The sequence below is a fragment of the Stegodyphus dumicola genome, chromosome 6, assembly GCF_044657685.1.
Source record: "Stegodyphus dumicola isolate Sdum_Otavi_A_Nest chromosome 6, ASM4465768v1".
In the NCBI taxonomy this organism is placed as follows: Eukaryota; Metazoa; Arthropoda; class Arachnida; order Araneae; family Eresidae; genus Stegodyphus; species Stegodyphus dumicola.
Window position 1 is genome coordinate 180889497 of NC_140773.1, and position 22679 is coordinate 180912175.

Here is a 22679-nt window from a genome sequence, read left to right on the forward strand (position 1 = left end):
TCGCATTTTCGGATTGAATCTTTTCAAAATTTAAAATATTCTGCACATGAATGTCAACAATCAGACGTTCATTATCATAGCGAGATTCTAAAGCATTGTACAAAGATTCAAAATTATCAAAGTTACTACTTAAATCCTTAGCATCATTAGTAAGACAAGATCTTAGATAATACAATTTCTGTGAATGACTCAGCTGAACATTATTTGTAATTAAATCATCAAATTGAGTTTTAAATGAACTAAATTCTTCATATTTTCCTGAAAATTCAGGCAAAACTAACGCTGGGATTTTAGTTTTGATTTGAAAATTTTCATCTACATTACTTTCAGTAACATTTACTGCTTTTGCAGAATTTAACTTATTGTAAGAATTAATGAGAATTTCAATTCTTACCTCCAATTTTTCCAGACGATCATCACATTGGTTTAAGTCGTCATCAATTTTGGTCAGATCATCATCTTTCATTTCACTTTGTGCGTAGCACGCAGCTTCGTAGTTCATCAACTTTCTTTTGAAGAGCTTGAATGTTCTTTAGTTTAACTTTAAGTTCAACTAAGTCCACATCATTATTTGCAGTTTGCACAAAAGTTTCGAATCTAGTTATTTTCCCCTTTAGGGATGCTTTGCTTTTCATTAATATATCCATACCGCTGAAGTAGGCTCCAGGATCGACGGAGCCAGATGAATAAACTTATTTTTCTTAAAGGTTATTTTTTATCGACGGACCAGCTTCACTGCTTCGTTTTTAATTATTTTATTTAGAAAAAGATCATATACAAATATTTACAGTGAAGCAAAATACAATTTAATTGTGAACTTCGGTTACAAGTAATTGCTCACGTCAGACCGGTTAGATTTCTTCTTCAAGTCTGTTGCCTCAATCGTAGGAGGCGATAATTTGGCGAGATTTGTTGGCGTAAAATGCGCCAACAGTCGTCATGCAAAAGCAATGTTCTAAAGTCCAGACTGCAAAATTAAACTAATCTAAATTATCCATATTACATAGTTGATCTTCTAATCTATTTTCAAGCATTTAATGAAATTCCAATGTTATTCGACAGAGAACTTTGTCCAGATGTTTGCAATCTTTAACAGGTTAAATTACGTTTACAAAATTAAATTTTGCAGGAATTTCATCTAAGTGTTAATAATAATATAATAATGCACGCAGTAATAATAATTGATTGCTTTTATTGTAATGTGCATATTACTCATTAGCTTTCATTTTCATAAGAAGATGCTTTAAAAAGCTTGAAACTAAAAGAAGGAAGAATAAAAACAACTAAAACCTAAAATTACTTTTTTTCGGAATTTCTGAATTTGCAAAGAATGAAATTCCATTTTAGCTGGATAGTTTTTACTTTCCTTAGAATATTTCTTCCTGGATTTCTAAGATACTTAGCTTGCGTCTCAAAGTGCCTGATATATTTTCTGAACTTTTCATGAATAGTTCTTGAAATTTACCCGACTGAAATGCAAATCTCTAAATCTGCATCTGGAAATTTCTCTGACATGTATTCGCTTATTTTATTGTTTTCTTTCGTGTGTTTACGGTATTGTGTGGTTTTTCCATTCAAATTTCGAAATTCTCATACCTGCTGAATTTATTCGCATTGTTTTCAACCTCAGGGATATCGTTTTCGATTTCTATGCAGTAGGGTGTTGCTTATCTAAAGAAACTTCAAGAACGGGAACTTCGGGACTAATACAGTTTTATTAAAATTATACTCTAGAGATCTATATTCGGTGCTGAAACGATAGTAATAAATAAATTAGAATATTTTCGTGAGCATTTAATCTAAAGCTGCTGCCCCTTTTATCAATTATTTTAAGGTTTCGTATTTGGTACATACTCATAATAAATAAATATTAAATAATTGTTGAATGAAGAGTATATATTTTCAGGCTTTTGTCAATTTAAAGTTATTCTAGAACAAGATAATGCTTTTATTATTGGTTCGAACAAAAGTATAAAGTTGGAGATCAGAAATATTTTCTCATCAATGTACTAAAACACTATTACAGAAATTAATACAAAATCTAAAACAAGAAATCTAGAGTTCTGCAAGAGAGCGTTTTTTTTTTCTCTTTACCCCTCTCCTTTTATTTTTGTTTCTTTTATGCGAGGGTGGGATTGCGATAATATTGAGGATGTAATTCTATTTTACTCTAGTTAGACGTTTAGTAGACTTTTAAGTATGTGTTAAATGTATCATACGATCAATTAAAATTCTTTATTTAAATATATTAATAATTTAAACATATTAATTTATTAAATCTGTTGCAGAACATTTAAGTGAAAAATATATATATCTGGTTGTAAAGCTTATCCTAAGTTTATAACAATTATTTTTGAAACTCCTTTCCTATCTCTCCTAATTTGAGCTTACAATTTTTAGAATGGCGTTTAATGCAAATGAGAAGAAGTAGTATTTAGGTCGAAGTTCCACTGACTTCCAGAGAGAGAGAATCAGAGTTTCTGACTGCCTCGTGTTTGCCTTTTGGCCACGTCTCTCTAAGCTGCTTTTGCGTACGGCCGTATTCCGGACCCTTGATAGCTTCGCTAGCTAATTCGATATTGAGGAGCCAACCAGTTAGATTTGTGTCCGCTTCGTCTAAATCTCTTTAGTTAGTCATTAGTTAAGTCTTATTTCTTATATTTTGAGTTTACGCCGAAGTGGAGGCTTTGTGGTACGTCCTGAGAAAGGGACCGACTGTACACCTTTAGTTTGAGCAACAAAGGGTAATTAAACCTTCGTGAGTGTTACATTTCTGTTTCTGGACTTAAGGGATTATTCGCTTAGCAGTTCATTAGGTTCCTCCACACTTGATTAATATATAAAAGGGAGGAACACTACATGATTTCCAACTTGACACAGTACATGACACAACAGAAAAAACACATCTTCTTACCACAAGTCAAACATAAGCAGAGTCGTCAACCCTCGAATTACACCAAGAATTATTCTCCCTTTAAAAAATCAGTAAACAACGAATACCATGCTGACGCGACTGCGTTTCACTAAAAGACCCGGATAATAGCCTGTGGTCTTTAACACTATGAATTTCTGCTTTAGTATACTTGAATATGGGGAAACAATAGAAGGCTATCTGCCTGAGGGACGCGATACTTCCGTAGAGGAATTTCTAAGGTGGATCGAATTCATGTTACACATGAGGGAAACCTGAAAACGCCTATGTAGCTAGCTCTTTTTCCTGAAATCTAACCGAAGTCGAAATACCAATGTTCAGCGACTTTACCGCTCGGCTGGTGTTGGCCTTCAAGGATTTAGCGCGCTAATTGGCAGGTACAGGGATTTCTGTACAGCTTTGGAGCTAACGAGAGTTATGTACCGTATGTAAAGCTATGTATGAGTCATCTTCAGCCCCAAGAAAAAACGAAATATATCATTTGCAAATTTACTAAATACAGAAACACATTTCAAATTTTCTTATCTGTGCATAATACCTCCTAAAACGTTTCTGTGAGTACTAAAAAGAATTAAATAGTTGACATTAGAATACATTGCTACCTCGTCCGGCAGATATAACTCATAATGTATCGAAAACGTTTTACAACGTTTATCTCTAATGTTAAGATTGTTTTCAAACGCATATTGTGATAAAATTATGGATATTAATGAAATTAAAATCATGCTTAAATGCTGAAGACACAATTATTAAGTTCTAGGTGATATTTAGTAAAGCCTGCGTTTTGCTTTCAGAGTTAGTATTTAAAAATAATCGCTATATTGTTATTGCATTCGATTTCAAAATACGGTTAAAAACACTTATCTTTAAAATTAGTTCAAATGAGTGTTCAAATAAGTGTGTGTGTGATTATGGCAAAGCCTCGAGGGCTATCTGCCTAAGGGGAGGGATGCCTTCGTGGAGGACTTTCTAAGGGAAATTGGCTCGTATACACGTTACACATGGGGAAAATGACGAAAACGCCCATGCAGCCAGCCCGTTCGTATAAATTATTCAGAATCTTTTGTGTTGTTAATTTCATCATAAAGGTTAGAAATGAAGATAAAATGCCAGAACTTCAGGCAAGTAAAATAAGCAACAAAATATAAAATAAATAAAGAGAAGGTAGCATAATATTACCCAAACCAAATCAATCTCGAGATTTCAGAAACATTAAGTTTCTATTTGTGGAGAGTTAAGGGAAGAGTCTGAAAGTAATAAAAATAAATATTCTCTTGTTATCTGTATATTAAAATTTCCTATAATTAATTTAATTTTAAAGTGGATGTTGCAAGTGACAAAGGGATTTTATCTTTCATGAACAGTTAAGTGATCATGTTTCAGTCTAGAAGACATTTAATTATTCTTATCTCAATTATCATTCTAATCTAATAATACTGGTATAATATATATATAATACTATATATATATATAAATATACTGGTATAATATATACTGGTAAAGTAGGTAGAAAATAATATTGATTAGTAATCTAAGAAGAGTTATTGCTTCCTTAACACTAAATTGAAAGTCATAATAATTTGTATCTGAATAAAGTAGTTATTATTATTTTACAAAATACTGATAACACATATTATATTAGTATTTTGCAGCAATCCATTTTGTATTGTGAATAACCGAATTCATGATATTAAAGCATTATGAATACATTCTATTCAGTTATAGGAATGTAGGATTCGAAGTTATTAAGACAGAGATCAAGGAATGATTTCTTTAAACAATGCTTTGTAGTGAACTTATCGTATGACAAAAAGGCATTAAGCCTGTTTCGTATTTTTAATTGAAAACCGTTGATTAATATATCACTTAAATTCATGTATAGCTAATTCAGGGAGTTTTAGAAATATCATCAAATTATAAACATTGAATGCCAAAAGAGTATCATTTAAGTGAAGTAAAACTTATACTATAAATAATTTACGTAAAAACCGAAAACTACCTGCATACATGATTAAGATAGTTACAAGTAAAGCCAAAATATCATATTAGTTTCTTTAATCTTGAATCTGAATAGTATTACTTTTGATTTTAGGATCTATCTTTGGAGGGCGGCAGCAATAGATTGCTGGCAAATGTTTCTTAAAACGAGCTTAATAAAAGATCTGCTTCCATAAAATACAAGTATATTGCATGATGTGGCTTCACTTAGTGATGTATTATATTTCCCGTGAAAGCCGCTCATCAAAATTGTGGAATTGTTGAAATATCAGCAAGATTCTCCTTAAATGTTTTCAACATTCTCTCGTGAGTACAAGATTGAAATTCTTGATATTTGCTGACCTTTCTTCTAGTGCATTCAGTTGCCAACTAAGATGCTAAATTTTGAGTCTATGGTTTACGTACGTGCTTTAATAACAAGCAAATTCACAGACAGTATTATACAGTATTTGTATAATTTCAAATTACGTTAACAATAAGCTAAAAAAAATAGTCTTTATTTAGGTGATCTTAGGATATTTCATCGAATGTGCTATTAACTTCGAATTTAATTTACCAACCTTCTGTCTTTTTGGTTTCCTTGTTTTTTATAGACATTTATAGATATGCAAAACAATTAAATGTCTTGCGTATCACAATAAATTTAACATAAGTCGTCCTCTTTTCGTAAGTTAGGATCTCGTATGGGTTTGGCTAATTTTAATCAGACTAGCTATACATAGCAAATTTAACAGATGCTTGAAAATGGTGTCTGATTTCAATTGCCTAATGTAAATTTGTATACTATGAAGATGATGCAATGACGCATGTTTTTTAATTTTCCACTAAGGCCACATTGTGGGAAATTAAACAACATGCGTCATTGCATATTGTTATGTTGCTATGTTGTTGTTGCAACATGCAGTGCTATGTTGTTTAATTTTCCACTAAAAGAATTCAATAAATAAATTTTAAGAAATTGTAATTAGTTGAACTCAAAATGAATGTCTCAGATGCTAGGCATCAAACAAGACATTTTTACTGTATTTCAGATTAAGCGACAATCCCTTTAAAAGATAAAACCTTTAACACAGTTTAATCTTAAAATAGGTTTTGAGAAATCCTTGCTCAGTCGTAAAATATCTTAGCAGATCACTTGATATGAAAAAAGAAGAAAATAATTGAGATCCCTTCTGTCATTGCCCCGCATGATTAATTTGCCCATTTTATAATGTAATTTCTGTAATATTTTGTATTTTTTTTCAGTTGGTTTTAATGTTTTAAAGACGTTTTTAATTGAAAAAACTGTTTTATAGTTCAAAAAACAGTATTGATATTTTGTTATTATAAAACATTTCGAACTGAATATTTTGTTTTTAAAAGTTAAAATTCAAAAATTTGTTGGAATTTCCGTATCTCATCACAGAATATCGCCGGTTTCTTTCGTTAAAACACAAGAAGAAAATAAAAAAAAATTAATTCGGGTTAGATGAAGTTGAAAGAATTACAGAAATCATAAATAAACACAAAAATGTCGGCTTTGGTATATAAATTTCTTTTTTCCTAATCCCACTCAGTATTTCTAATTTTAAGAACATTTATCTTAATTATATAAACTTCACACAAGTAGAATTCGTCTTCCTAATGCCACCTAAATCCCGCACTAAAACTCAAGATTTAGGTGACTTTAACAAACTCGAAAATGTCCCCAAAGGACATTTTAACCGCATCGAGTGTGGCTTGCGACAAAGGGCTACAATAGCTGTAACCTTTAAAAATCCGTCACACGTGACTACGTAAAACTCGAATGACGTAAAGCTAGAGGAAAGGCTAGCGTGCATTTCAACTCTAATGTCAAGCCATATACACATGGATCCACGTATTCCACCCCTTCTCTTTAGGTGCCCTGCTCAGAAAGCCTCTGTCTGTTGGAACGTGACAAAAGTTAAACAGATTTTCCACCGCCCTTCGATGGTGGACCGGTGTGCCTACAGCAAACATCTGAGCACCATAATAGCGAAAAATGGTAAGATTGTGGAATATTCCGCAGAGGCATGATGGAAGAATTTTTACGACTTAAAGTTTCCTGATCTGAAAATAGAGGAAACAGGGGGGAACGACGTTTATGACCTCTTCGTGAGGCCGCATGCAGATAGGAACCTACCATTTTGATTTAAGAGGTGAGGGACATAATGTATTATTTAGCTTAAATAAAATATGTATTCAAAAAATTAAAATCAAATTCATTTGGAATAGAAACTGTCAAATATCATCTTAGGAGAATTATTAGAGATTTCCTTTCAGGTGTTCTAATAACACAAACATTGATTAAAATTTCGCTTAATCGGAAAATGATATATCAGCATGTCATTCCCCATATTGATTCATGTTGAAATATAAAATGAATACAGTTCTAATCAAAATGGATCTAACATTACGTTTTTATATTTTTTATAATTATTCACTTAAAAATAAATAATATCATTCAAAAAGAACAAGTTTAAATTTCAATAAAATTAGAGTACATTTTATCGATAAGGAATTGACTTATCTATTTTGGCTATAAAGAATTTATTAATAAACTTGTAATTCTTAAGCAGCATTTTTCTCATTTTATTATTACTTGCAAAAGTATTTCGTTAAGGTTTATTAATGTAGTAAATATATTAAGGATTTTTTTTCAAAATATTAGACAAACATTCCTGGAATGAATGGGATGGAACGATACACGTATGAAGAAAATTGCCGGCTCAAAACGTTTGAAAAGAAGAGCATTGGAAAGGACCGATGACAACACAAGGCAAAAAATGGGAAAATATTTTATTGAAATTTGTACGATGTTTTAAGATAGTCTTGTAGAGACATTAGGATTTTTTGGAAGCACAAGCCGTGAAAAATGAGCAATGTCCTCGCCGGGACTTGAACCTGGACCTCTCGAATATCCGCTGAGTGTGCTGACCACAACACCACAAAGGCATGCATAGAAAGCGGGAGAACCTTATAGTGTTATCGCTTGTAACTTAGCTTAGCATCGCATGTAACTTAGCATCGCTTGTAACTTAGCTTAGCATCGCATGTAACTTAGCTGGTTCGCTGCCACCGCGAAAAAGCTAAGTTCTGGCTATAGGGTTACCTTAAATCTAAGATGTACCCGTCAAATCCATGAGATACGTCAGAATTGAAAGAAGCTATAAAACGTAAAATTATACTTATTCCTCCTGCAATATTATGTATGTGTTTCGTTCAGCACCATTTATAATTTTTCAATGCGTTGATCAATTTGCGGAGGAAAACATTGGTGTTACCGTTCGAAAATTCGAATATTTTCACTAACCTAACCGTGAGAGCTCTATTGCTTTAAACTATCACAATCTTGAGCGCACGCCTATAAATAAAAACATCTGAAATTTCATTTTGATTTGTAAAGCGGATATGTCACTAGGGATTCATATATCGGTTAGTTTTTATGACCACCCCGTATGAAAGATAAAAATACTTTAATCAAATTAAAACTTAAATTTGCAATATCCCCTTAATTATCAACTTCACTTTCGGTATTTCTCCTTCCCATCCTCTGAATCCTAACACTGAATGACGCAACTAATTCTGATTCCTTATTGAATTCCTTATTGAATGACGCACATACATTTTGCTCCTTGGGTTAGTTAGACTGCTGCTTGCTATCTTCAGAAATGTCAAGTTTCTGTTCAGGGACAATTAGTATGCCAAGTAATATGTGGACTTAGATGTCAAATAAAATAAAAATGAATATTTAAGTCTTTCTTTCAAACGCTTCCAAGAATTCTATAGTATTCTGTCCAAGCATTCTTTCCAAGTATTTTGTATGTTTTCCTAATATAATTTATTTGGATTTGTCTTCAGACACTTTCCAAATCCCTATTTATATATATAAATTAGTGAATGCATTTTTAAAAGCTTTTAAATAGAATTTATATGTGCTCGAAGTGTTACTGTTATGTTACTAACAATTTTGATCATACTGAAGTCAGAAGAACTGATGTAAATTAACACATCTTCCAAAACCTTTTTTTTATGTTCTTGAAATATATTTAACATACACTGTCTTCGCTATTCTCATCTGGATATTAATTTATGCAACTCCGTCAAGAGTAACACATATAAAATCAAAAATAAGTTAATTAGTTTGTTTAATTAGTTCGTTATTCTCTTACATTTGTTTCTTTAACTGTATTGGAAATGCAAATAAAGTGAATTTGAATTACTGGCTAGAAGGGGAGTTAAGATGAGAAAAAGGGTGCTGGCAACATTACCCAATAACTGCTGTCCCAAGAAGTGTATGTTAAGTTCTGTCAAAGTGTATTTTGTAAAATACCATAGTGCAATTAAACTTTTATTTAAATTTACTATTCTTTTATTCAATTCTTGTTCTTGGAATCTGAATAAAAGGTGATATACTGGTTTAGTCTGTAATCTAGAAATGTTAAATGTAATCTAGAAATGTTAAGTGTAATCTAGAAATGTTTAGAGTTAGGGAGAAATGTTTAGAGTTAGGGAGAATAAGGTTTAGCCTTTCAGAATCACTAATACAGTACATCATAACTCTTAGTTACTCGTATTTCATTTATCACATAGGATCTGAATGAAATATTTTTTTTTACCAAAAGAAGGGTTTATTTAATTCCTGGACTGAATATACATTCTCATTAAATAAAGCCATTTAGTTGCTTAAGAATGAAACAAATCTGTTTTTCCCTATACTTAAATGCATAATACTTAATTTCAATTTAAAAAATAACTTGCGTGATTATTTCTCAAAATAAATTTCTAGTATAACAAAATTTCATCTGCAAGACATTTTCACTCAGCAAATCGTATTTTTTTTAAAATTCGAACACGAAATGAGACTCATATCTCACGAAATCTTCATATGTCATATAATCATCGTATATACGAGTTATAGAGAAACAAATTATGAAATTTTTAACTAAAAAACTTGAAATATGCGTTTCATAAAAACAAATTTAAGAACACCGTTTTAAAAATTATCCTACATTTAGTAAGGAAATACAAATGAAATTTACTAAAAGTACACGCAATGAAAACTCGCGAATTCTGAGATCTGTTTTCTTGATATTTTTGGACAAAATGCATTTGAGTAACAAATCAACTGTTTCATATTTCTCTAATTTATTTTTTAAATTAAAAGAAGTACTGAGAGCTAAGTTAGGTTGCTTGAATAGGGCAAAACATATGAGTATTATCTGCCTAAGCGGAGAGATATTTTCATAGAGGATTTTCTAAAGGAAAGTTACTCCTACTCACGTTGCATGCGGAGAAATTCACGAAAATCAACCATGCAAACCGTGCAGCCACTTCCATTTGACTAGGCTTAAATCCGGGTCAAGCTGCCGGTATTCAATGGTCTTAGCCGCTAGATCATGGGATCAAACGTATAGAAGAAAAGGTTTATTTTAAGACAAAGAAATTAAACAGTAGATTATATTTAGAGAGATAGGAGGATTAAATCAGAGCCCCCAAAAGGGTATCGCTTTCTAGGCTAACAGAAATTGCGACTGTTGGGTAGTTTTTAACGAGTGCTTGTACTGGATATCAGTAAAATAATTTTGATAAACATATCCTATTAACTATAAAATATTACTCGCAAAAACATAAAAATGTGAGAGAATATTTTGAAAAATCAGGAGAAATTTTTCAGCAAAAAACATTAATAGAATATAAAGAATAGAAATAGAAATATAAAGAAAAAATAGTTTTTTCAAACGGCAAATATGTTTAAGAATATCGATCCTTCAGATTAACGAAATTAAAAAAATTGCAACGTACCATCAATATATTAGACGCAATGATTCAATTCATCTGTGTACGACTTTTCGAAAAGTTTGTTTTCAATTTTTACAAACATAACTAAGTGTGTGTGTGTGTATGTGATTATGGCAAAGCCTCGAGGGCTATCTGCCTAAGAGGAGGGATGCCTTCGTGGAGGACTTTCTAAGGGAAACTGGCTCGTATACACGTTACACATGGGGAAAACCACGAAAACACCCATGCAGCCAGCCCGTTCGCGGGATTCGAACCTCGGACCGAACTACCAGTGTTCAGCGACTTTACCTCTCGGCCGCTGGTGGGCCCAAACATAACTAAGAGAGAAGCTCTTAAATTCTTTAAAAAATTTCTTGAATACTTTATTGCAATGAGAGGAACACAAAGAACAACTTCGCACTGTACTAAGTAAAATGAATCTCAGCGGCACGTAATGGCCATTGGAGACATTTGGAGACGTATCCTGCTTTTAACCCTATAATGCTAGCGCGCTGTAAAGTTTCAGTGACAAAATACTCTTAATTTTCTTTTACGAATAACCTAGAGGAAAACTAACAGATTTCAGATATCAGAGATGATCATTTCCTTTTTTGGTTGTTATTTTTATTTTATTTTATTTATTTGTTTATTTATTTATTTTGCTAACGTGCTCCGTCCTTGGGCACTACACGGAAAGGGATGGTTGCCACGTGGAGATCTTTTTTAAGGGAAACTGGCTCGTATCCGCATTACACATGGGGAAAACCACGAAAACGCCCATGCAGCCAGCCCGTTCGCCGGAACTCGAACCCCGGATCTAACTACCAGTGTTCAGCGGCTTTTACCGCTCGACTGCTGGTGCGCCAGAAATCAGCATTTGGTTGCAGATAACAAAACATGAAGTCAAGCTACATAAAAATCCAGAACAAATTAAAAAATAATATAAATTTAGTTTGGTTTACTTAAGACCAGAGCACTCAACGGCTATCTGTCTAAGACAAGGGATGGTTTCGTGCAGGACTTTCTACGGAAAACTGGCTGGTATTTATGTTACACATTGGGAAACTCACGAAAATGTCCATGCGAAGAGCTCGTTTGCCGAGATTCGAAGCTCAGTCCGAACTACCAGTGTTCAGTGACGTTACCGCTCGGCCGCTGGTGGGCTCAGGAATAACATTAAATTGGAAGAAATATCTTGTAAATTGGTTGGTAGGGGGACTGTTGAAAACTGGAAGTCTTTTGCCTAGATAGGTAGATTGTTGTCTTTAAATTACTAAATTACTTACATTAAATATCCTTAATCTTTAGTTAATTGCTTTGCTTTTATCACGTCAAATGATATTTTTCTACCGAAAGGAGTTTATTTAACAGAACATTTACACTACATCAAGTATTTACATCAACAAACCACCGTAGTAACTCAATCAAATTTCATTATAACCTTTTCTCCAAATTTGTGACTTTTGCTGCATATCAATCAAATTTTATTTGCCGCTATCTTACTTTAATTCATGAAATTTTCGCAAAGAAACTTCTGGTAATGTTTGCATGAATTATATTCAAAGCGGTTTTGGAAAGTTCGCAGTTTTTATTGTTAACGCTTAGGCATGTGTAGCATCAATATTTTAGGTTTTTTTCCGCTATTTTAATTTTAGGTGTTTCAATTCCTTCAGTTCGAAAGTCTAGTTTTCGTTGCATTTGCCGCAAACTTTTGCCGCAATTATTGTTTTTTTTAAAGAGAAATAATTGCTAAAAAAATTACAACCAAAAGTTTTATTTGGTAATTTTATAGGCGCTAAAGACATTTTGTTTTTAAAAAAAATACTCAATAAAGTAAATTTGAATAGGCACAAAAATGTTTTAAATATTTTGAATATTGTGTATGACTGTAAAACACATTTAAAGAATAATTATGTTTGTAATCATTAAGTTCAGATGTTTTGTTTGAATCTGAAAGGTAGTGAAAAAAATTAATTCTATCTAGAAATATGCAAAATAGGACAAAAATATTGTAGTCTGGAAAATTCAGGTTTAAGCCTAACACCTCTATTTCAAAAGGCAATTAAAATGTAATGTTTCATAATCTTAAAAACAAACTGAGATCTAAATTTAACAGGTAGATTTCGGTTTAACACGTGGAACAATTTAAGAAGTATTTTACTCAAAATAAAAAATATAGAAGATAAAACGTGATATTCTAAATAAGTTATTTATATTTTAACTATTTATATTTAATTAATATTTTAAATAAGTTATTTAAAATAGCAGAATCAAAAGATAGGGAAGTGCAAATCAACGTGATGTGAAGAGTTGTGTACTTATTTAATGAAGGAAATATTCAATTTTTCAAGATATATCTGTGACTTTATTTCATTAAATATTTCATTAATTATTGCATGAGCCTTGCAAAGAATGTTTTCCTTAAGAAGCAGTACTTTGTATTTTGCCTGCATACACATACACGTTTCGAAAGCATTTGGGCTTACGCTACTTTGGGACAAAAAGATTTAAAAACAGCGTATCTTCAGAATTTCCGACTGGCTGTCTCGCGCGCTGGACATAAAATATGTTTTTTTCCGTGCAGCGTGTTGCCGCTGCTGGCTTTGAAATCTTGAATTTCTTAATCAAAGATTCGTTAAAATAAAATAAAAAAATAATAATAAAACGTGAAATAGACGACTCGAAATGCAAGATTCAGTCTTCCAAGTGCCCATATTCGGGTGGAGGACTACGTTATTTAAAATTTAATGACTCTAGGTACCCTTATTGGTTTTTCACAATTCTAGAAACATACATAAATTTATGCAGATTCTACATTCTTTAATTTCTTTAAATATACAACAGGGTGCTAAGGTTTGGTGGCAACAATTTGAAAACTGATATAGCCGTTTATAGCCATTCGACGTAAAATGCCGTAAGTAATAGCCCTTCTTCGTTAACGCCCCTTTGGGCTGAAAACGCAGCATCTGCAAACTAAAGTTTAACGTTCACGTACATGAAGCATACGAAGAAAAAATTGTAATACATTTATTCAGAACTTATTTTGCTTTTCTAACTAATAAATATCATTTTGATACATAAAATCATAATGGATTCAATATGTTACAGAAATTCTAGGGGGGATATGCCATTTTTAATTTACAATTTTGATCAAAACTCAATCTAATTTCCTAACTGAGGGTTCTCAGATCACCGACCTTTCCCTACGCCTCCTTCGTAGAAGGTTAGACAAAATATCAACGATGTTACATCTAACAAACAAAATTAAACAAAAAAAAAAATAGATATAAAATAAAGGAAAAAAATGCCTCGAAGAAAACGATGAGCAAAATAGAAGAGCACTTTGCTTAAAAGATCAATATCGGAGGGTAGAAACGGCGCACGCGCAAAGCACCCGGAGATCGGTTCCCGACCGTATTTCCGGTTAAGAGCCAGAAATGTGTAGAAAATCTGGATGATAAATTTCTTTTCCAAACGGACGCCTTTAGCAGGAATTTTTTTCGCTCTAGATTCGCTTCGTGATTTTTTTTATTTCCTTTTGTGTTTCCAATCCGAAATAAAATTTATTGTCGGTACCAAAAAGTAATTTTCAGTTGCGAAAAATTTTTAATTTTGTTTTTGGCAACTATAGTTTTTGCAACATGTATCTCTCTACAAAATGCCGAGTGCGATAGCGAGTACTTTTAAACTTTTTAAATATAATTCAAGTAAGCAATTCCCCTAACTCAGAATTTTAGCCATCAATATTAAGCAATTTTGTATATATTAAGCAATATTAAGCAGTTCGTTTTCCCAGTACCCCGTTAATTAAGAAATGAGCAAATAAATAAGTATTGAAATATTTTTAGTTAAAACAATAATTTTGCATAAACTTATGATTTAGTATTTTTAGCTTCATATTCAATCATTTACTCATATATTTTTATAGCTTGCAATTTTATTTATTACTTAAAGTCATTTTCGCCTGGCTGATTTAAATTTTCTGAAGCTTTTGCCACATGTAAGAATGTATTCGTAAATATAATTCATAAGTTGGACGAATTACATTAAGCTCTTTGATTAATAAGTTGCTGTGCACTGGTTGGTATGACTGTTAACCAAAGAACAGGGGCTCCATTACCTAGCTGACATGATGTCTGCCTTACACGGATTAAAGCCCCTGCCTCCAGAAGCTATTTATTATGACTAAGCAGAATAAGTTTACAGTGGCATACAAGGCCTTCAAGAACACAAGAACATAAGTAACATAGTCATAAAAGACCCTAAAGAAAGCATGTTACAAGTAGTACCTATAGCATTTAAACAATAAACCGAGTATACTTTCATAATTTGTACTGAAAATACGAAATACTTTCAAAACTGAGTCCAACTAATTTAAATAAAAACTATAGTACAAACAAAATATAATACATCCATTACTGCATTATACACAATTAATATCAATTAGATTCACAAATTCAAGAAGAACCATTCAATTTAGAAAAAAAAATGCATAAAGATAAACTAAGACAATAATAAACTGCCAAATAAAATTTTTTCATATGAATTCAGAATTAAGAAGCAATAACTATGATACCTGAACAATATTATCATAAAATACACTGAACCTGAGATATTATTACAATGCAAAACATAAATTTGGTTTAAAAACAAAACCACTCCAAGTAATATAAAAACTCTACATCAGGTTTGCTGGCGACGCGATAGAAATACAGTACAAGAATAATGCCAACATAAATATATGAAAAATTCCGATTCCAAAAAGCACATACATTCAAAAATAAGTCAAAGAAAATTATTATAAAATACTGCCTTAAATGCACATTTTACAATAGAGAACTCAAGTAAAACCAATAAAATTCACAAAAACAGGTCAACTATTCAATTCAGAAAAGTGCAAAAAGGTATACAAAATAATTATTCTAGATTAGGTTTGCTGGCATCGCTAAGACAAATGCAATACTAGAAAAATGCCGACACAAAATTTTACAGAATTTCAAAATCAAAAACAAAATGCATTCAAGATTAAAGTAAAGAAAATTAATATAAAATAACTATCATGAATGCAAATTTTTATAATAGAATGCACAATTAATGCCTATCAAATTCACCAAAGTGAATCAATTCAATTACAAAAGAACGCATTAAAATATGCAAAATAATAAAATTGTCACAAAAATTTTCTGTTAAATTTAATTAACAATTACAAAACTAATAGGCTACAATTAACCGTTACAATTTATAAGAGCATAGATGCATTCAATGACAGATACGTCTGTTCTACGTAAAACCACTTCTAATTTTAAATCAGTAACATAAGTAGTGGAAACAACAAAACTGAACAATAATAAGCATCAAACACACAAAGTTAAACAATTACCATTATACAAAATATAAAAATCTAACAGTCGCTGAAAGTCAATTACTCACTCCCAATAGAGATGATCTGAGAGAATTATTTACATAAAAATTTAATTCCTGACAGAAAAGCATAATTTCCTTAAATTTCTTACTCTCACTAGAGTTTTTTAATATCATTTCAGCCCATTTTGGCCTGTGTTGATCTAAAGGTTTATTCAAGTGAAGGTTTTTAGTAAATGGACAGTGAAAGAGAAAGTGTTCAGGGTCTCCCAACTCCCCGCAAGAACAAAGCTCAGTCGTACGTAGTCCAAATCGAAAGAGATATGTATTAAAAGGTCCATGACCAGTGAAAAATTGAGTATAAAAATTCGATGTGCTTCTTTGACTGAGTGAAACTTTTGGAAAGAAAGAGAAGACTCGTCTTCCTGTGGAGTCATTAGTCCATCTTTCCTGCCATTTCACAAGCAGTGTATTTTAAGTCTCGCTCTTCAAGTGTGAAAAAGGCAATTTCGTTGGATTTTCAATTCCGTTGATATCATTAGCAGCCCATTTAGCTAAAGTATCTGCTTCTTCGTTGCCCAGTATGCCAACATGAGCTGGCACCCAGGTAAGAAGTGGTCTTTCAGATGAATTAAATCTTAGCAATTTCTCTTGAATAACTTGTACAATCGGATTTCTATTCGTAATGTCTGAGATAGCCTGCAGACTAGATAATGAATCACTGAAGATTTTAGTCTTGCCCAATAGATTTCTTTTAACATAAGTGAGAGCAGCGTTTATAGCTAAACGTTCTGCCTGAAAAACAGTATTTCTGTTATCAAGCCTTCGAGTCCATGTATATACCTTTTGAGTATTGTTAAATACACAAAATGCACAACCTGTTCCACGTTCAGTTTTAGAACCATCTGTAAATAAAGCCATGTCATTGGCTACTGGAGCCGTATAGTATAAATTGGCTGCAGATTTGAGTTTTAAAGAGGCAGGATGGCCAAGATTAGATGGAACCCGTAGTTCATAATCATTTACTAGGTGATGTTGGTTCCATAAATCCCCATTCAATCGTAATCGTAGGATCCGTCCTAAGAAAGAGTCCCTTTGAGCCTGCAGATCTAATGGAGGTATACCCGCCAAAATCTGCAGTGAGGCTGTCGAGGTAGTTCTATAACCTTTGGAAATAAGTAATAGCTGATGCCTCTGTATTGAATTCAGTAAGCCACTCATAGTTTTGTTCATATCAAAACCCCAAATGGAGACTCCGTACAAAAGAACTCTTTCAGTGATTGTTTTATACCACAGCCGCAAGATTTTTGGGGAAGTACCCCAATTAAGGCCCATAGTCCTTGTCATGCCATTCGTAAGAACGGCACATCTCTGTTTAAGATGTTTCACATGTGGAAACCAAGACAGCATATTGCTGATAACAAAGCCTAAGTATTTCAAGGTGTTTGCACATTTTATTGGCCTTCCATGGATTTTTATAGACGGATTTCGACGCATTTTTCTTTTCCTACCGATAAACAACATAGTAGTTTTTTCTTCGGAAATTCTTAATTTATGCATGTCTGCCCACTCTACAAACTTATTAATCGCTTGTTGAGCTCTTACTTCAATGTCCTTTACGCCTGAGATAATTAACAGAAAATCGTCGGCATAAGCTTGCAAAGTTACTTGTTCAGTATTTTCAAACATACCAAAGGCCGAATTAGAGACTAAGTTCCACAGGGTTGGTCCTAAACAGGAACCCTGTGGACAGCCTCTTTTCAAATCTTTTATTAAAATTTCATTATCCAGGGTTAATTGAATTTTGCGTTGTTCCAAATAATTTCGAATTAAATTCAAAATTTCTACAGGGCAGTTTGCGCTATCCAATGCATCAATTATGTCAGGCCACCAGACCGTGTCAAATGCACCACGTATATGGTTGGTATGACTGAAATATCGTAAGCTAGAGTGGAAAACAACCTCCTCCCACCTAGCAGAACAATCCACTTTTGGTGTAGTCCGTGTAATGTCCTCGCCTGTTGAAATTTATGTAAATATTTGTATTTATTTGTTTAAACGTATTTCTTTGCCTTTTTTTGGTGTGGTTTGGTTTTATCAGATTACGGCAAAGCACTCGAGGGCTATCTGCCTTAAGGGAGGGACGCCTTCGTGGAGAACTTTCTGAAGCCTTTTTTTGGAGTATTAGTTTTTGTATAGTTGCCTTTATTTATTTGTTTATTTATTTGTACATAATTTTATCGTAAATTGTGTTTAGCTATTGCATCAACTACTACATTTTAATACGTTTAAATGTTTTATCATATTATATAACTTGAAGTGGAGGAATAATGAAGACGGTGGCTCATCTGAACCTATTGTGTTTGACTCGAAATTCAAGATTCAGTCAGTCCCTCGTATTAATAAACACAGTACTTTTACCATTTACTAAAACTTAATGTCTTTGGGGTGTCATGGAATGCGGGGGGGCCTAGCAAGTGCGACTCCATAGATCCACTTTGAATTATTTGTAATTCTGTTTAAATAATTCTCAATCATCAAAACAATCATAAACTTAATTATTTGATATATATTCGATTACTATGCCAGTCATAAAGGCGGGTGCAAAAGTAGATATACAATGAAGAGACAAAACCATTATTGACCACGTACTCAATAACGCGTTGCGCGAACTTTGGCCTGCAAAACAGCTGCGACTCGCCTTGGCGTACATGCCCCACGTTCTTGGTAGCTGACAGGTTTACCAAATGTCTAAGCAGCGGTCACGCAAGTTCGAGATATTCCGACATGGTCGTGTTTGAGGTCTGAGCTGCTGCTCCATAACATTCCAGATGTACTTTATCGGGCTAAGATCCGGCGAGTTAAGTGATAAGGACATTAACTGGAATTCATTATGCTCCTTGAACCATTCCAACACAATACGAGCCTTGTTCTGCTGGAGGATTCTATTTCCAGTGGAGAAGACAGACATCGTGTGAGGGTGTAACTTATAAGCAGTTATGTTTAGATAGTTCGCGCCTTTCAAAGTCTGTTCTACCACAGCTAACGTTCCAGAGACGCCCATGAGAACGTCTCTCAAAGCATAATAACGCCACCACCAGCCTGCGTATGACCTGCTGTTCAGAGAATGGGATAAACTGTTCGCCTAAAAGACGGCGTACTCTGACAAAGCCATTCACGTGATGAATAAGAAATCATAATTCATCCAACCAGACAACTCCAGTCTCGATATTCCCTGGCCCACTATAAGCGTAGTTGATAATGCCGCTTGGTCTACAAAAGCACGCGAGTGGACGTCTGCTTGCGAAGTCCCATATCCAACAGTGTCCGCTGAACGGTGTGTTCCGAAACACTTGCATTATATCGGGTTGTCAGCTGAGCCACTGTCTGGCACCAATTCTCCTGTACCAAGCTGGACAGTCTCCAACGTCCTTTTTCTTTGGTGATGTGTGGACATCTAACAGCTTGGCGTTTACTACTGGTTTCACAATCATGTATCCACTTTTCATAAATACTAACAAAGGCACTCGTGAACAATCTAACAATCGTGCAGTTTCGGAATCCTTTCCCTTCTTTCGCAAAAGTAAGAAAATGCCTGATCTTCTCAAGCAGCAGTTAAAAACCATTTCCACTTAATCACCTGCCCTACCCGTCATCTAAACGAGTACATTGAAAAATGTGGGGATGGTCATAATGTTCTGGCGTGCTATTGTACCGTTATAATAGTAGTTATTATAACTGCCGAGAAGCTGTCTCCTTTTCCAGTTGTAATACCTATTACAACTGGAGGAGGAGTTAAACATTTCCCATAGGTGTTTGGGACGTCTTATACAACATCGGCCGAACGATTCTGCGAGCTGATGTTGAATGCAGAAAGTGTATTGACGATATGACATTTCATACAAGTAGCGTGCCAAGAAATTAATAACAATAAAATCCTCTAAGCCAAAGTATGCTTGAGTGTAGAAAACAGACGGCAGGTAGTTTTCAAATGCTGAGGGCCGGCAATTTAATAACATCAAAGATTGTACTTAATTGTAATTTCTATATCATAAAGTATCTACTGAAAGTGTTTTTCTAATGATCAAGAACTCCTTACATTACATAACTATTAAAACAAGAACTTTTATAACTCTCTACCTAATTTTGCACCCCGACACAATTATGAATCAATAAATGATTGTGAAAATACATATAGCTGAAGTCTAGAGTGCATTTGCGAAATCGTTTTCATGACAAATGGGGATTCTTTGTCAACATTCTGAAAATAACTATTAATTGCGTTTTCGAGATCTTACGACATTTTTAGAAGGCTCTGGCAGTGCCAGACATTCCATTTTCATTTATACATTCATTGAAGATGACAACAAAATACGAAAAATACGAGTGATAAATGTGAAGACAAAATGTGGCATATTTAAAAGAAGTTTTTTAAAGATTTGCATTTTGCCATTTGAGAAAAATTTCGGAACATCTCAGTCATAACTGTTAACCTTTTATCTTTACGTGAAGTTTTAACTGTGCTATAGTTTATTGAACTAACTGACTATTTTTGCTTTTTATTGAACCTAGGACGGTCAAAGGGGTGGATTTCGCGTCACAAGCAGTAATGTCAGAAGAGTTCCTATTATATACAGTTGCAAAGCAACACTGGGGTGTGTATGGAGGGCAAAATCCCTTGCGATGAAGGAGAACGAGGAGAGGCCTCCAAGTATGCCGCCTCCGCCTGTTTGGAATACTGGGGAACATGCAATTCTCACTGTGGTAAGTAGCTATTGTGAGGTTCATAAAGTCGGAGGAAGAAACCCTGTGTAACCAAAGAATCTTCTAGCAGAAAAATAAAAAGATTATGGCTCATCTCAACGTGGTGTAGTGTCATTTGTTTTTTGAACCAGCACTAAAAAGGAACACCAACATTTCGCTTTCTTCTCCTGTAGATGTTTATTAGGATAATGGGCATCCCACTAACGGGCACTCACTTCATTAGGGATCCGCACAAGGATTTAATAAATTCGTATAGTATTACTAAAACTTGTCATGTGACCAACACTGTTATCGTCCGAAAGCACAATTGCTGTGATACTGAAGTTTTCTAGTATTTGAGCTAACGTAAAATCTTCTCAGTTTCCATATGCAACTATGAAAAGGCAATCTAGAACCAAAAATATATTAACTTAAATATATATGTATCGTGTATTCATATTAATAACATAAAATGTCATATTGGTGGGTTTAAAAGTAATACTAAAATTGAGACTTTAGATTTATGATTATACAAAAAAAAAAAAAAAAAATATGAATTTTGTTTACTTTTTTGAAAAATACAAATCAAAACATTTTGCCAACATAAGGCTAGAAATTTCATTTTAATTTTTATACTGACAGAAAACGAAATAGATTGTTAAACTTTAGTTGTTTCAGAATCATTCCTTTCTTCAATCAATCACGCATTTTATATTAAGATGCCATCTGCGTGTAGGTAGGTTTACTCCTGATTTTGTTGAATTACGAGCAAATAAAATTTATAATTTGACAAAATGAATTCTTATCATTACAAAAATCATCTCTTTTAATTCTTTGCCTAATACTTCAACAATCGATAGTTGGGGAAGAAATTTGAAATTTTTGGAAAATAAACAATATTAAAAATGAAAGTTTAAGAAAAGAAGAATTACCCTGATTGGTCATACATTCTTCATTTATTATTTGGAAGATGCTTCGTTATGAGGCATCAGATTTTATTTGGTGTATTATTGCATTTGCCATTAAATTCAGAAAACAACTTTGCAGACTAGCAGATGTGTTCCAATCTACTTTAGAAAAAAATGATTGAATGTAGTCTATCTCATTTCGTTTCTAGGTTTTTAATGATAATTCTGTCAACTAGATCAGAATTGAGTATGATTATGTGGGCTAGATGCATTAAAAAAACTAATGCGATTCACCAGTTCTTCAATGAAGTAATGTTATCAACGACGTTGCTATAAATCATCAATGACATTCTCACTGTAGTTGGAACTAAACAAGGCTCGCAGAGTACCTACACATAAAAGAAAGCAATAATAAGAATGGTGTGTTCGAGTATTATGGGACAAACTTTCTCTCACTGATCGTTTTCAACGGTCTCCAATTTCGAAACATTACAGTTTCCATCAATGAAGTTTTCTTCTTTTATTTTTTAACTTTTCTTTTCTGTAACTGTTTCCTACATCAAAGTAGCGTCATCATTCATCAGAATCGAATAGACAGCCATCATCGTAATCGATTCTGAAACCAGGAATTGCTCCAATAAATGGTTTCTCTATTGAAATAGGGGATTAAGCAGTTTGATCGCGGACTCTCGATTATGTTATTTTTCTGTTTATCTCTTTGTTTGCGAGCAGTTTCACTAGAAATTCTTTCTGGAAGAATAGGTGGGTGGCATGGATTGGTGTCTAATGTTTATTAGCTCGATGAAAGTTACTTACCTTTGGAACTTAATCCTAAATTACTGCTGAATTTGGAGTTGAAATGGCTAGTAGTGAAATTAACCTAAAAAAAACTGCAAAAAGGCAGTTTCTGAGATCCAGATGCTGGGAATTATCATTAAAAATAACTCAGCATGAGA

At 33.2% G+C, this 22679-nt stretch overlaps 1 long non-coding RNA gene across 1 annotated transcript in view; it reads left to right on the forward strand.

Annotated features, from left to right (window-relative positions):
- The window catches only part of LOC146996904 (uncharacterized), a 43377-nt gene extending 22448 nt beyond the window's left edge, over positions 1–20929 (forward strand). The window contains exon 2 of the long non-coding RNA XR_015041502.1: positions 20645–20929. This is a non-coding gene — a long non-coding RNA (uncharacterized LOC146996904). The remainder of the gene's footprint in view (positions 1–20644) is intronic.
- The last annotated feature ends 1750 nt before the right edge of the window (positions 20930–22679 follow it).